General features: G+C 39.7%; 1 protein-coding gene across 2 annotated transcripts in view; it reads left to right on the forward strand.

Annotated features, from left to right (window-relative positions):
- The window catches only part of LOC139946454 (uncharacterized), a 123,345-nt gene that overhangs the window by 10,894 nt on the left and 98,925 nt on the right, over window positions 1–13,526 (forward strand). For both annotated transcript variants that reach the window (XM_071944113.1, XM_071944117.1), the window contains exon 2: window positions 3,424–3,649. The gene's annotated coding sequence lies outside the window, so the exon portion shown is untranslated. The remainder of the gene's footprint in view (window positions 1–3,423; window positions 3,650–13,526) is intronic.

The following is a 13,526-nucleotide window of genomic DNA, read 5'->3' on the forward strand; positions in this document are numbered from 1 at the left end:
GGGCACTTCCATTGGAAAATCTTAAAGTTTATGGGAAACTTTTGAAGGAGCACAAAGGCAAAGACTAGGGCAACCGGCCTGTTGTCAAGCCATGAATACCACTGGTCTTTGGACTGGCCAGTGTTATAGCCCCTGTAGTAGCCTTTGTTCGGTGTTGTGATTTGATGAAAACTTTATTCAGGTTATTATCGTCTACATGCAATTAAAATGATCGAACAGTTCAAAAAATCAAAGGTATCTTTCTCTTTTAAAAAGGCCTCTGTGTTATATAGAAGTTTCCTCGCGTAGTTTATTGCTCCATGCTCTTTACAGCATTCCCAGATTCGATTTCATCCTTCTCCAACATTTACCCACATGAGGATGCTATTGTACTCTACTTCCAAACCACTTTTGTACTGTGATTACCGTCTCTTTATTCCATTGGCCTTCAATACTCCACTTCATGTAACATGGCTTAACGCCTCTTGGATCTACTCTTTTTGAGGATTACACTTTCAATTGAGGGAATTAGCGGTGAATAGGGAATTGTGACCAGGGATTAGGAGTTGTTGTAAGGATGTGTGACTATATTGGGTTATAAGCTAGACCATAATCAGAAAGTAACTGTTCAGATAGTAGATGATAATGTTGATTTTTTTCTGTAAGTATGATTTATGAACTCTCACTTTGGCGAGAGGGTTTAGGGGGCAGGAGGGCTGACCATGGGGTAGTTGTGAAGCCATGAAAGAGCAAAGGGTTTATTGAAGAGCAAAGGGTCTATTGAAGATGCCGAAGCCTTGGGAAAGTTGTCTCCTTTCTGGATAGTTTAAGCTCGGAGGTATGGTTTAGGCTCCATGGGTTGTGCACATAGCAAGGACCTTGGTCGATCACAAAACAGATTCAAACCAAAGAATTACTCAGAATTTGTGCAGGTTAGTTCTCCCCATGCCCAAGCTAGGGTATCGGGCCTATTCATGCAAGTTGCATGCCAATATGCACAAATTTCGCCAATATAACTTCACAAAAAACATCAAGAGAAAACCATGTGCCTATAGAATGCTCCAGATTGCTTTTAGAACCAGGATAAACAGTAAAACCAAGTTCAAAATATTCCAATGACCTCATTTCAAATTCAAAATGGGCCAAACTTCCAAAATGTTAGTCCAGAATGCCCCAACAACTTTGAAAAATCCTGAGGTGACCATGTTTAGGCTTTGGATACATTTCTTTTAACTGTTTGAGATGCCCAATTTTACATTTCACTCAAAACCTGTGGATGGTTATATAATAAGAAACTTATTTGATAAAGTGGAAAAATGTTTGGCGATCGAGTGAGAGAGAACCCTGCCAGTGGTCAAGGAACCCTGAGTGCCAGGCAGGTTTTTTCTGCAGCGGCCAGTACCACTTTGTATATGGAACGCTGCATTTTGGGTCTCAGACTGCAATAGAGAGAGAAGTTTGCAATAGAACCTGACCCTTAGGCAATAAACCTTCACCAACTTTCGCTGTGAAGCCTCAGAAAGTTACACATCTCAATATGTCGAATGTTAAACCAAATATTGACATAAAGGATTTCACTTTCGGAAATTAACTGGGTCTGTAAAACCATCTGCCCTAGGGTCTGCCATGTTTGAGATGAAAGTACATTTAGGGTTTCAGACTGCACAGGGAAAGAAGGTTGCAACGGACTCGACGAACGCGACGGACTCAACATACTCAACCCTTGGGCAAGCAAACCTTTGGCAGAATTCACTGTGAAGCCTCAGAAAGTTAGACACTCTGTGTGTTGTATATTGTCGTAGAGGATTTCTAACTTTCTTTGTAAAAACCACCTGGCATGAAGTCTGCATTAGATGAAGAAAATGTCGCAGGGAAAGAAGTTTGCAATGGAACCATGGAACTTAACCTGTGGGCACATTTAGACAGTGCTGGATATGTGGCATTTTGTAACCCCCCCCCCTCGTATTTTGTCTTCCTTGTAATCTGGAAATCTTAGGAGTTCTTTTGAGGATTTTAAGGGGGGGGGTACTTCAAAGTATGGGAACATTTTCTTTGCAGGGGGGGGGCCTCTGCACTCTGCAGCATAACGGCCATGGTTTCTTTCTATGCTTGGGCAAGCAAACCTTTGCCACAATTTGCTGTGAAGCTTAAGAACGTTACACAGTTCTGCATGTCATGTGTTTAATCAAATATTGACGTAAAGGATGCACTTAGAGTTCAGTATTTAACCCACATGTAAATAGCAATACCATGCAAATGCTGGGTAATTGCAAGGTATTATAGTACGATCAAAACACTTGACATTGTTGCAAAGTTTCAGATCTTCTGCTGGCTGGTCTGGCGGCAACTTCAGCAGGTTGGTGAGATCACTGACTTGGCCTCGTCAAAGCTTTTTGTAATTGTAAAGTAGTCCACTGGGCTAGTACATGTATACTTTGCATTTTACTTGCCCCAGCAGTAAGTTTTAGTTGCCCTGATTTCAAACAAATGTATTTTTTTATATAAATGGTGTATCTTTATGATGTAATAGTGGTAGTGATTGCAACCAGTTGAATGGTCATCATTCACACACTCAAATTATGAATTAAAAAATTATTATTCAACTTTCTGAAAAGAGCGAAAAGTGTGCGTTTTAAACAAGATATGTTGCACAGTTTTAAGTAGTCCACAGGGCAAGCCGAGAAGTATTTTCTATTTTGTAGTATTTTGTATAGACAATATATGAGCCAGGCCTGATATAACGTACTTCATGGAGGCAACGGAGGTGATTGCCTCCATGCCCCCTGGTGATTGCCTTGGTGTCCTTAAAATGCTCCAGTGTAGAAATTTCCTTATAGGGTGTCCTTTACTACAAAAAAAATGCCTTGGTGCCCTTGCCCTTTCAAAAACAAAGCATACAGGCCTGTATGAGCATAAAAACAGGTATGCTGCACAGTGTAGCCCATAAGCCAAGTTGAGAAGATCAATAAAGGATGACACCTACTGGTGTCACACTAATTGCTCTTATTGCTGATGCGTTGAACAGCTTTCTGTTTCTTCAAGATGCTACTTGGAAATTCACTTTCTTATGTGCCTGGGATCCTGGATGACTGAAGACACCAAACAAATCTATTCAGATGACTTTGCTGATTCTTTTGAAAAGTGCAGCACATTTTACTCTAATTTGCAACTTTGTCTTTATCCAGAAACTGGTTGAATCACAATCCGCAAGATTTTGATTTTCTAAATCTCAGTAGTTAACACATTGTGTTGAAAATGTAAATTATCCTGATGGTGTAAGTCTGTCCACTCACATGACCGCATGACAAGTTGACTTTAAATCTACCCTTAAAACCACCCAGCACCTGACAGTCTCAAAAACAAAATTAAACCAAGCTGCACCTGTAGGTGAAACGAAGGACATCAAATTAAAACTTTGTCTGCTCTTTATATTTTTGGTATTAGCTTTTGGACAACCCAGGGATAACTTCTGACGAGACAGGAAGTGAACAGTACAGGTGTAAAACGCTTTCAGTCAGCTTTGAAGGTAGAAGGGCAGATGCACTTAGTTGAGCCGTATATGACTTTTGCGCACAATGTTTGGAAAGCTAACCCGTAGCAGTTGGTGTCAAGCTAGCTGGGCCTGAGCTGAAACGGCAAAATCTGGAATAATTTGATAGACTTTAAATCGGTGAGTACAGAATTTCTTCTGACTTGTTTGACTGAGGAAAAGTTGTCGGAAGCACAGTTGGATTTTTATTTTTTTATATTTTTTTATGGCACAGTTTTGTAGTGTCTGTCCCAACTGCTGATAACCGCCATGGACCAATAGACCTTATGCACATTATGTCATTTCAGTACTGCGCCCCCGCATTGAGGTCATAAGGAGGTTGTTCATTGGCCAATCTATGTGCGTTTCGATTGTTTTGTCACCGTTTGACCTCAAAGATGGCGACTGGATGACGTCAATGCATAAGGTCTATAACTGTGTAGACTGCCAACATTAGAGATAGAAAGCTCAGTTGGTAGAGTGCCAGCACGTTAGTCCAGAGTTTGCAGACCTGTTCAAATCCCACTCAAATCTAGTCAATTTTTCATTGTCCAACCTAAAATCAGTCCATTTTGAAAATGCATCTCTATGAAATTGAGCACTGGACTGCTACTGCTGGGCTTAATTTCATAAAACTGCTTCTAAAAAGCACAAAAGAAGCGAAGCACAACAGTATACTAATTAATACCAGAATAAGATTACCACTTAAAATACCATGTCATACGTATCTTTCACTGGTGTCTTGCTTGCTTAATATTAAGCAGAAAATGTTTAAAGCAATATTTTTTGCTCTGTAAAATTGGGCTCTGGTGGCTGATTAGGCGGGTTGTGGGGTCAACTTCAAGCGAGATGCTTACTGCTCGACAGTCGGTATGTGGGGTCAACTTCAAGCGAGATGCTTACTGCTCGACAGTCGGGTTGTGGGGTCAACTTCAAGCGAGATGCTTACTGCTCGACAGTCGGGTTGTGGGGTCAACTTCAAGCGAGATGCTTACTGCTCGACAGTCGGGTTGTGGGGTCAACTTCAAGCGAGATGCTTACTGCTCGACAGTCGGGTTGTGGGGTCAACTTCAAGCGAGATGCTAACTGCTCGACAGTCGGGTTGTGGGGACAACTTTAAGCGAGATGCTAACTGCTCGACAGTCGGGTTGTGGGGTCAACTTCAAGCGAGATGCTAACTGCTCGACAGTCCGGTTGTGGGGTCAACTTCAAGCGAGATGCTTACTGCACGACAGTCGGGTTGTGGGGTCAACTTCAAGCGAGATGCTAACTGCTCGACAGTCGGGTTGTGGGGTCAACTTCAAGCGAGATGCTAACTGCTCGACAGTCGGGTTGTGGGGTCAACTTCAAGCGAGATGCTTACTGCTCGACAGTCGGGTTGTGGGGTCAACTTCAAGCGAGATGCTTACTGCTCGACAGATATTTTGAAATTTGTTGATTGTATATATTGTGGACACTGTAGTCGGAGCCATCTGTCTCCTGTTATATTATAACCACGGAGACGCTTGACCTCCAGTTCAGTGTCCCCTCCCTTAAAAACATGGCCACTGTATGTTCTGGGCCAATGGATTTTAGAGGAAAAAACAATAAGAAGGGGAGCCGGAAGGAAAGGCAATTTCTCTTCCTCTCCCCCTTTATTTAAAAAATGTGTCAGGAAAGCAAGAGTCTAATGTTGCACAATGTCATTTAAATCACAAATGTCTCTTTTTTGTGGCCCCCACCCTTCCTGTTCATATTGAGCCCATCCTGCCTTTCTTTTGCCTGAAGTTTTGTTTTGCCTTGTAACTAATCAACATTCAATTATGGCTGTTTGTGAGAAATATACATCATGCTTCTGTTTACGTTGATGAACTTTGTCAGATCTGGAGCAGGAAAATTGTTTTCCCAGAAGATGACTCAATGAAATGCTGTCTGTTGGTCAGGCCGGATCGCAAAGGCAACAAAGGCAACTGCCTCCATGCCCCCTGGTCATTGCCTTGGTGCCCTTGAAATGCTACAGTAGAAATTTACAATTTTTTTCATAGGGTTCCCTTTACCAAGGAGAAAATATCTTTGCCCTTGCTCTTTCAAAAACAAAGCATACAGGCCTATATGGTGCATGCGTAAGTTTAAATGAAGGGTTTGAAAGATTTCTTATTGCTGGTCTTGGTTTCAGCCGTAAGATTAAAAAAAAAAAAAAAAAAAAAAGAAGAAAAAAAAAGTCGAATCTGGGGAAAAAAATTGTCATCTTCAAGGGGCTTTACATGCACCTACAACTATGGCCAAAATGCTTGGCCACATGACAATAAAATATCCTCCCATGTTCCCCATCTCAAGTGTTGTTAACCCCAACTAGAGCACAGACCGCACAGTGAGAGCCGGGGTTGAGAACAGGGGTTGGGGGACATGGACCCAATGAGATATGGATGGGATTGTATCTGGCTGTACACTTTTCTGCTGTCATGGCTGTAGAGATTGTGTTGTTTCTACATCTACAATAACGACCAAAATGCTTGGACCATGTGACAATAGATATATCCTCCCCGTTCCCCTACTCAATGTAGTCTTGGTTCCTAGACCATTGGTGTTGCGCGGTCACACACAACCAACGTTCCGATCTATGCACGGCAAAAACTGTACACGATTGTAATGAACGAACGTAGCGGGCGCTCTGTTTCTCTGATTTCTGGATCTCACCAAGAAAATATCCAATACCTTGGAACGTTGGTTGTGTGTGACCGCGCAACACCAATGGTCTTGGAACCAAGACTATACTCAATGTTGTTTTACACACCGGCTTGAGCGCAGACCACACAATGAGAGCCAACAATAAACGGTCACCGAAACATCAGATTGAAACTTGTCGAATCCCTTTATTTAAGACCACTTTCTTTTAGAAGGGAATATTTTTTCTAAAAATGTTATAAAATATCAACAGTTGTTGTGCTTCTTACCAAGTACAGTTTTATGTTCATTAATTGTTTGAGTGGTACGAAATCCTGTAGACTGACAGTTCAACGAACTATATTTTGATTTCAATCAATAGGGTAGACCCTTCAAATGCAGCAATACTTCTACGGCTTGTTGGTATGTTGGGATGGGTGGCTTTTGTCATTTTCTGCTTGCCTTTGTGAGGTTTTTGTTCAGATTATGGATACAACCTTTGAGAAGCATTGGTCCATATCATCGAACTTCACAACCAAAATGTATTTTGGGGTATTTCTGTTGTTGTTTAAACAGATGGTGCATACCTCAGTTGGAACCCTTTTGGGTTGAAAGTGCTTCACGCAAAGGGCTGCAATGAAAGCTTTTCATTTATAGGGCTGCAATGTCAAACAATATTACGGCCCTAAAAAAGTGTAGTCAGCAGACCATGCAGTGTGTCTTAATAGAAGTAGGAAATAAATAAAAAATCAGGAATGTTAAAATAATCATAAAAACTGAATACCAAAGCTTTTTACAATCAACAAGGGACCGCAGATTGTACAATTGTAAAGTGTGTTTTTGTTATAAATAAATATTTTAAGTATATCTATTACTCCAAATTTCAAACTGGATTGCATGGCTCTCCCCATGGTTTGCGTGGCAATGTGCCTAAATTTTGGCCAATTTGCAAAAGGGCAACCAAAAGCAAGTTATTATTACTATATTTTCTTTCCCACAAAAAACATCAAAAGAAAACCATGTGGAATGCTCCAGATTGCACAAGTAGGGAATACACAATCTGAGAAACCTATATTTCTCAGATTAAATTTTTGGTGGATAAAAGCTGATATCTGTTTCCATAACATTATCTCTTCGAAGTGAAATTATTCTCAAAATCAAATTTCAAACAGTCATTTTGTATTGTTAGCATTATACATGTATAGCAGGTGCTTTTTTGACAGCCTTTTGTTTGTGCCAGAGAAGATGAACAGATGGAGTCATGGTCTTTCAGAAACAAAAATAGCCTTGAATGCAAGATTGAATTTAAGATTGACAGAAACGAATTCTAGAAATATTGCCTTGTAATGTTGGTATTTGAAAGTCATTGTTCTGTAGCTTGTTTGATTTTCTTGAACCTGCTCATCTCACAGAGCACAATACAATAGAGGATGTATGCATCATGTGAACCACGCTTCTCCCTTACCCCAAGAATCATATTTGAACTATCCTGTATAGGCCAAATAAATGAAAAACATGTTTCGCGTCCCAGGCTGCTTCCTTTTAGAGGCCGCATCCTTTTTTCTTTTTTCTTTTTTAACGACGAAAAAAAAGGATACATTTCAACCATAGAGCAACGATCTCAGATGAAAACAAATTATTAAAAAAGATAGCCCAGCCGGTTGTCTTTAAAAATATGTTGGGTGGCCATTTTGAAACAGAAAAAAGGCCCTGGTTCTTCCTTTTTTTATTTAAAGACAGGACCCTAAACATATACTTTTTATTTAGCTTAACTGACCAAATGTTGACATACATGAATGTTGAGGAAGGATTATGACACCGTCTCTATGGGGAATATTAAACAGGCTTGACTGTATGAGACTGCATTTATTGACAATGCTAACACATTGCATGATCCATTGTGCATGACAGTGTTGAGTGACAGTACTGTATGTAATGCCCTCTAAAGCTTGACCCCTCCTGAGCAAGATTTTATTTTCAGTTAGTCTTGATGCAAGGCCTTGTTATTCACTATCACTCAACTATCACGATCCCAAACCACTTCTCCTCGCTGCGCACATTGCTATCGAATAATAGCAGGTGCTGTTGGAAAACTTCCAGAAAACCCCACCACACAACTCTAAAAACAACACTTGTTTGGCGGGATCGTGGCTTACAGAAACGCCCCGTATCACGACATGTGTATCTTGAGTGTATGGGGCTTATAGGTTTAACCAACTCAACAAGAACGTCTTGCACCAAGACTAGATTTTAGTCTGCAAGTGCGGCAAATTTACTCAAGTCTTGTTTTCTTTGTGCAACCCCCCAAATCATTTGAAACTCACCCAGTCAGTTTCACATGTTAATAATTTGATATCTGAAATGAAAAGATGCATTCCCTCGCTGCCGCTTTCCTAGCCCAGGTTGGACTCTTCTGTTGCATACAACGCGTCAGTCAGACGTCTTACCATACCAGGGCTATGTTCCCAGGTAGTAATGTAAATTTTGGTGTGATCCCTGGTTGTGACAGTGATTTATTGGTTGTGGGTGAGGTAGAGTGCCCCACCCTGCTCGCTGACCAGTAGCTGTCTGGAAGTAGTTCACTTATTTTGCGTTGTCACTGGTTCACTTTGCAGCACATTGTGCCAAATCAAAGACTGCCAGGTACCAATTATACACACAGAATCTTTAAGAGTCCATTTTTGTTTGGGGCCTTTTTGAGTTTGCAAAAATGGCTTTATTTTAGGTTTGATTCTTTATAGACTCCATAACACATGTCATTTATCTGGTGCCTTGGAAATGTTCCAGTAATCAGAGAGAGCTGCCCATTAATTGCCTTGTCTTTGCTTTATTATGATTATTAGCTGTTTCGTAGCGCAGGGCAGCGAAACAGCTCTTGTTTTCGTTAAAGTTTTTTTATTTATTTTTTTATTTTTTCATTTGTATGTTTCAATCAATGCGTTTTTGCACATAGTACCTAAAGAGCAATTGCAATGAAACTTTCAGCGATGAAAGGTATTGGTGGCCTAATAAACCTAAAACAATGACGTCATGGTGACATCGTCACCTGCCACGTGACGTCATCTTAAAGGTACACTATATGAAATGTTTGAAAATCTATATCAAATCAGCCATAAAGGACCACAGATTTCTGTGGGATTGGGTTGGAATAGGCCTAGATATTTCTTTTTGAAACAGAAAAAGAAGAGTTTTTATCAGTTTCCCTTGTGGTTGTTTACTTTGGAACAAAATGAGTGAGTTTTGGTTTGCAGTGAAAGAGATGAATTTGTAAATCATGCAAAATGTCTTCCTCATGTTTACGTGGAAATTTTGTTTATATAAAAGGCAAATGTTGTAGCATTTGAATTGACTTCCCTCCCTCAGCCTCCATCTGATGCAAACTGATAATTCAAAGTAACCCTGTACGAGGAAAATAAAAATTATGCATCGACCAGGGAGTCGTGAGGAGCAGATTTCCATGCTCCACTGCTGAAAATGATTAATTTTACTCCATGAATATGATGTCATCCCTTAAGCAAATTGAGTCAGTCTGACTGATGCAGTGAGGCACGTGTTTGCGTGTTAAATGTGATTATAGAGTGTAATACATGCACGGCAGTCATATTAGTCATCTGAGCAGCTCATACGTAACTGATTACCACTAGGACTGTTTCGTTGGGAGGGCAGAAAACTTGTACATGTGTGGCTTTAGCACGGACCATGCTTTGGCTGGGCGGTTTACCTTTAGACCAATCCATAGTATCGAAAATGGATTGGTCTTGGTTTTTCCCCCCAAAAAATTCATGTCCTGGAAGGGTCCACCCTATGATTGTGTAATTGCTTTTTACTTTCCATCTTTTGTTCAAATTTTTACTGCAATTTTAGAGTGTTTTATATGTATAGATAAATGTGTACTTTTTGTGAGCTACATGTAGGTCTGGGAGGGAACATCTTTTTTGTTGACAGTTTTTTAAAATTTTGTCCTTCTGTGGACGGCCTGTGCTTGTTTTATTGTTTGTCCAAAGAATGAAAATTAAAATTAAAATTTATATTTAAAATTTAATTGAAATGCAAGTATAGCTTACTGATGCAGCTGACATGTCAGTCTACAGGATTATTTGTGTGTTCATGTACCTGTATACATGATGACTCATTATAAGAAGGGTATATCTATGGTAATTACTCCAAAAATTAATGATCATAAAATCTTATTTGGTAAAGAGAACACTAAGCAGCTGTTGATCACGTATAACATTTTGAGAAATGGTTCCAAAAGTCAAAGGTATCTTTTGCCATGAAATGAATAACTCCAAAACAATACAAACTACAATTTGTTGATTTTATTGAGTGTTTGACATGTTTTGATAATTTTTTATACTGTTAACAGATTTTTCTTTATTCATGTATCAGGGCTTGAAATTTAGACTAAACCCCAGGCCGAGACCAGTGGTTTTAGCATTTGGCCAGTTGAGTATAGAAGAATACTTAACCATTATACAAATGGAGATCAATCTGCTCTTAGTCCTTGTTTAAATTGAAACGGTACATATGTTATTATCTTCCAATTTCAATTCTAGTCAGAATTTAATGTAGTTGTTTACTTAGTTTTCTGATCTGTACATATTTCACATACTACATGATATTACTGTCACACGTGCGCCTGCATGTCAAACATTGCACAAACATTTGAGTAATCTTAAACAAACAACTAGTGAAATGTCTGTCAGTGTGGATGAGCTATAATGATGTACGTGTACAGATATTTTCACACTTATAATGTTAGAACAGAAATTCACAGTCATTGGACTTTAATGTGTAGTTCATTCTGATCACAGTTTTGCACATTTCTTCATCACAATCGCTTACTTGCAATGCTTTACCCATAATAAAACACCCTCAACAAATAATTTTGTAGTAAGCCTGATGAGTAGGACAAATCTGCTAAGAAAAACAATCTGCTGAGCAGAGCAAGTTTGTTAAGCAGAACAAATATGCTGCGCAGAACAAGTCTGCTAAGCGGCTGACCTGTCTGCTAAGCAGGATAAATATGTTGAACAGATGAGCAAGACAAATCTGCTTATCAGAGTTCATCTGCTCAGCAGATCAAATTTGTTGAACAGAATGAGTCCACTGACCAGGTCGTATCTGCTGAGCAGGACAATTGCACTAGTGCTAAGCAGAACAAGTCTGCTGAGCAGATCAATGTCGCCCCAACATTTTTCGAATCACAACAAATGTACTCACTGAATGTGCATTTCATGCTCTCAGTAGCTTATAAGGTCAAGGACATGATCATTGCGGTGGCCCTGGTCAACCTTTCCAGTTCAGCTTTTCAGATCAGCCTGGCCCCTCGATTTTTTAAATCAGGTAAATATGGCTGTCAAGAACCAGGCGGGTAATGACAGGTGCTTTGCTGTTGCATCACATAATATATGTTGACTCACACTTATGATGCACATGAACTGCGGAATGAAATGGGGTTCGGGGAGACTGGTTGTCCTGTTTTCTCTAAAACTACCCTGCAGCTTCAAACTGTAGAGTGAGTATGATTCGGAAGGTGGGCGAAATGTTCTGCCTCGAAGCAAAACTTCCTTGCATAAAGTCTTTTTTGTTGATGTTTGGTCACTAAAAGCTTGAACATTTTAGTCTTCTCAATCCCACGATTGACTCAAGTGTACTGAATTTTTTTTAAATTGAATTGTCAAATTGAAATTAGGGGAACCCAGAAAAATGCTTGACCTGTTGAGTGGGATTTGAGCCTGCAGCATCAGGGTCATAGAATTCTTTCTGCTCAATAACAAACCCCTAGATTGTCAGAGGATTTTCAGTCAGAAGTGGTTCAGGCCTTGCACGTCGCTCTTGAAGGGGCACAGCAATTTTCCTATGGTAAGGGGCACTTCAATGTGGAAAATGTGAGTTTGTATTGGAACCTTGCAGAGGGCACAACAGCAAAAAGCAAAGGGCATCACAGCAATTGCTGTGGGTGCTGTGGGTTATTTAGAGGCTTGGTAATTCAGTTGTAGACATGTGGTTGCAGCGATCAAGAAAAAGTGATTTGGGGTTGAACAATTTGAAAAATTTATTAAGAGCATGGATTTGAACCAAGGACCTGGATTAAGGTGCTGGTGATATAGCTGGATTAAGGTGCTGGTGATATAGTCTCCCTATTTTGTCATATCTTTGGTCGGGGTTGACAGCCACAGCCGTTAACTGCGGTGTAGCCAGGAATCACACCCATCTGTAAAAGTATGACCATTACCCCTCATCAGATTGAAAATCCTATTGCACCAAAACCATCACCAGGTTTTCCCTCACTACAAGTGTGGCGCATCACAAAACCATTTTTTGCCCATCTCAGTTTCTTTCAAAATTTGTTTGCTCAAACTTTGACTTCCCCCTCCTCCACCGATGTTCAACTCATTGTATTGTGGTAAAAAAATGTAGATCACTTTAGATGGTCGCCCTTAGCAGTTGATATTGCTGTTATCTGCACAAGCAATCTGGGCACTTGGTACCTTGGGTCAATGTCATTGCACTGCTTTGTGTTTATCATTGAAATGTTCAGCGCTCTGGGCGTTCTGTAAAGGATTGGATTTTTTGGGCAATGAGCACAGAATTCATGCGGGAATCTGCTGTGATAAGAGCCATGAAATTGGGCCCTTTTGAATGTTCCAGTTGGTATTTTGTAGTGGAATGGAGTTTATACAAACGTTCAAAGCTGGATTAGTACATTTGAATTTTTTGGGAATGCTTGAACGCTAATTTAAAGTGACATATTAAGGACGTTTAACTCTTTCAGTGCCTGCTTTTTTTTGCTTGTTGTTTTTTTCTTTTCAAAATAATGTTAACAAATTTCTCAACTTAAAGCAATCGCACAACATCGGTAAACAGTATTGTCCAAATGCCCATACTTCTTGTATCGCACAACTTATTTATAAAATAACAAACCTGTGAAAATTTAGGCTCAATCGGTCATCGGAGTCGGAAGAAAATAACAGGAAAACCCACCCTTGTTTCTGCACGTTTCGCCGTGTCATGACATGTGTTTACAATAAATTGTTATTCTCAATATCGAAAATTGATAATTGTTTTAATGTTTTCTCAAAAAGTAAAGCATTTCATGGAATAATATTTCAAGGGAAGTCTTTCACCATTACCTTCTGTAAACCCTTTAAGTTATTTGTAAATCTGTGAACTTTTAATTTTTGTTCTGTTCAGAAAGTGTCCAATGGCTTTAAAACAAAATGTTTTTTTTCTGATTTGTTTAGCGTGTACATCCCAAAGTCAAAAGCATTTCCTCGCGTGATAACATACTATGATACAGAAAGGTTTGCAGTAACACCATGTAATGTAATGACTTTCTAATCTCCAGAAGACGATCAGAGCACTGATTGAA

This window comes from Asterias amurensis, chromosome 13 (assembly GCF_032118995.1).
Source record: "Asterias amurensis chromosome 13, ASM3211899v1".
In the NCBI taxonomy this organism is placed as follows: Eukaryota; Metazoa; Echinodermata; class Asteroidea; order Forcipulatida; family Asteriidae; genus Asterias; species Asterias amurensis.